The sequence below is a fragment of the Anolis carolinensis genome, chromosome 2 (genome assembly GCF_035594765.1).
Source record: "Anolis carolinensis isolate JA03-04 chromosome 2, rAnoCar3.1.pri, whole genome shotgun sequence".
NCBI classification, from domain to species: Eukaryota; Metazoa; Chordata; class Lepidosauria; order Squamata; family Dactyloidae; genus Anolis; species Anolis carolinensis.
This window is the reverse complement of record NC_085842.1, coordinates 173,939,692-173,943,180: the sequence shown is the minus strand read 5'-3', so window position 1 is coordinate 173,943,180 and position 3,489 is coordinate 173,939,692.

The following is a 3,489-nucleotide window of genomic DNA, read 5'->3' as shown; positions in this document are numbered from 1 at the left end:
GATGATGGGAGCACTGTAAGAAAAGGGAGACAAAGACTTAATTTCAATGTTGTGGTTAAATACTTTATGCAGCCTCTCATCCTTCGACAGTCACATGTTGTAAGAGTCAGCAATTTATTCCCACTAACTGGTGCTTAAAACCACTACCAAGCACACCACACTCAAGGCAAGGCCCTTCTTTCTCCCTCTCCCTCAAAATGTCTTGAGCAGGCAGAATAGGTGAAGTGGTCCTCATCGCAACTAATGGTTCAGACAAAGCCCCATGTTATTTCAAGCACAGGCTATGTAGTTTGAACCATAGCAATATCACAGAATTGGCATACTCTCCCAAAGGGCTCGCGCAAAAATCTGACCCATTTTGAGTTCCTTTGCAATGTAGACAATACAGTTTGACACTATGTTAACTGCCATGTCTGTGTATTGTATGTCGTTGTTGTTCACAGAGTAAAAGGCATTGAATGTTTGCCTTATATATGTATACTGTTATCCGCTCCGAGTCCCTCCAGGGAGATAAAGCAGAATATAAATAATGTGTATTATTTTATTGTATGACACAGCAAACAAGATAGATATGCTGGATTTTGTTTCACAAAATCACAAGTCGAACACTTCCCAAGTGTCTAGGACTGTGTGATGTATTTTCGGATAATGCGTGCAGATCCCAGTAGGGTGGCCTTTTGCAGTTGACAGATCGTAATTTTGTCAATGTCTATTGTTTCTAAATGCTGGCTGAGATCTTTTGGCATAGCACCCAGTGTGCCCATCACCACTGGGACCACCTACACTGGTTTCTGCCAGTCTTTGAAGTTCAATCTTGACGTCCTGATAGCGGCTGAGTTTTTCCTGTTGTTTTTCGTCAATGCGACTGTCACCTGGGATGGCAACATCAATGATCCAAACTTTTTTCTTTTCCACAACTGTGATGTCTGGTGTGTTGTGTTCCAGAACTTTGTCAGTCTGGATTTGGAAGTCCCACAGTATCTTTACGTGCTCATTTTCCAGTACTTTTGCAGGTTTGTGACCCCACCAGTTCTTTGCTGCTGGGAGGTGGTACTTGAGGCATAAGTTCCAATGAATCATTTGGGCCACATAGTTGTGTATTATTATTATTATTATTGACACAAAGACACAGTATGACACAGCAAATGAGATATATATGCTGGATTTCATATCACAAGATCACAAGTCGAACACTTCCCAAGTGTTTAGGACTGTGTGATGTATTTTCGAATGATGCGCGCAGATCCCAGTAAGGTGGCTTTTTATTATTATTATTATTATTATTGACACAAAGACACAGTATGGCACAGCAAATGAGATATATATGCTGGATTTCGTATCACGAGATCACAAGTCGAACATTTCCCAAGTGTTTAGGACTGTGTGATGTATTTTTGAATGATGCAAGCAGATCCCAGTAAGGTGGCCTTTTTAAATTATTATTATTATTATTGTCATTATCATCTTTCAAATAATCTGGAATCCAGTAATTTGTAATTTGGTGAGGCATGAATACCTTTTGGCAGAGAAGGCGAAAGTAAAACTCCCAAGTCCCAAGAATCCATAGCATGGAGCATTGGCAGTTAAAGTGGTGCCAAACTGCAATCACACTTCAGTGTAGATGCACCCTTTGACTGTTGAAGGGGACTGCAACAATTCTAGCAGTAAAGGTGAAGCTGACCCATATATTGACATGCTGGGACATGTCCTAAGCAGGCAATCAAAATGATAAAAGGTGTAGAAACCAAACCCTATGAGGAATGGCTGTGGGAACCAGGTCTTTTTAGCTTAGAGAAAATAAAATTGAGAGGATACACGATGGCCATGTTTTCAATATTTGAAAGGATGTTACATTGAGGAGGGGGTGAGCTTGGTCTCTGCTGCTCTGGAGACTAAGGCCCCTTCCACACAGCTGAATAAAATCCTACATTTTCTGCTTTGAACTGGAATATATGGCAGTGTGGACACAGATAATCCAGTTCTAAGCAGATATTGTGGGATTTTCTGCCTTTATATTCTGGGTTATAGGGCTGTGTGGAAGGGCCTTTGGAGACAACAGAGCAATGGATCCAAATTGCAGGAATTAGGAAGAGCTTTCCTATGGTACACAACAAACAGAGCGGATTTAATCAGCAACTGAAGAACTAAACATACAGGAGGGGTTTGGAGCATTGACTCAACATGATGGAAGTTGTATTTCACTCCACATCAAGACACAGCTGTGTGACCCCACTGACAATGAACCTGGACCACATTTGACTCACAGAACCCCCATGATGAACAGAATATACTGGAAGGATTTGGGGAGAATTGGCCTCCACATTTGGGAATTGTAGGAACAGGGATTTATAGTTCACCTGCAATCAAAGAGCACTCTAATCCCCACCAATGATGGACCTTGACCTAACTGGGGCTAACAGCGGGTGCTCACTCCGCTCCCTGGATTTGAATCTGGGACCTTTCGGTCTGCAAGTTCAGCAGCTCAGCGCTTTAACACACTGTGCCACCAGGGGCCCCTTGCCCAACATAACAAACTTTAAATACTGGTGGAGTTTATTGGGGTTGACCTGGCACGATGTGAGTTGTAGCTCGCCCACAACCTTATGCGTTTTGGACAATTAAAGTTGACTTTTTCAAATAACCTGGGCAACGCCGGGTGCCCAAGCTAGTAATAAATAACAAGAAAACTTTATTTCTGTCGCGGAGGAGCCCCGGTGGCGAAGTGCGTTGAAGCACTGAGCTGGAGACCGAAAGGTCCCAGGTTCAACCCCCGGGAGCGTCGTGAGTGGCTGCTGTTAGCCCCAGCTCCTGCCAACCTAGCAGTTCGAAAACATGCAAATGTGAGTAGATCAATAGGTACTGCTCCGGCAGGAAGGTAACAGCGTTCCATGCAGTCATGCTGGCCACATGACCTTGGAGGTGTCTACAGACAACGCTGGCTCTTCGGCTTAGAAATGGAGATGAGCACCAACCCCCAGAGTCAGACATGACTGAACTTAACGTCAGGGGAAACCTTTACCTTTACCTTTTCTGTTCTGCCCTATCCCTCCGGGGGAACTCGGGGCGGTTAACCGGATTTGTGTTTGCTATGTTTAGAACTGGATTCTGTGAGCGTCCACTGCCAGATCATCTGAGATGGAGGGCAGCGTAGAAGGGGCCTCTGTTTCCCCATGAGGGTTTTTTTTTCATGTCAGGAGCAACTTGAGAAACTGCAAGTCGCTTCTGGTGTGAGAAAATTGGCCGTCTGCAAGGACGTTACTCAGGGGATGTTTTCACCATCCTTGTGGGAGGCTTCTCTCATGTCCCGGCATGGAGCTGGAGCTGATAGAGGGAGCTCATCCGCGTGGGATTCGAACGTGGCCGCCTTCAAGTCAGCAACCCAACCTTCAAGTCACTTAGGCCACTGCGCCATCTGGGGGCTCTTTCCAATAGGTAGTATGGCCAAACTAACTATAAAATTAACCTTCAAGTCCACTGCGCCACCGAGGG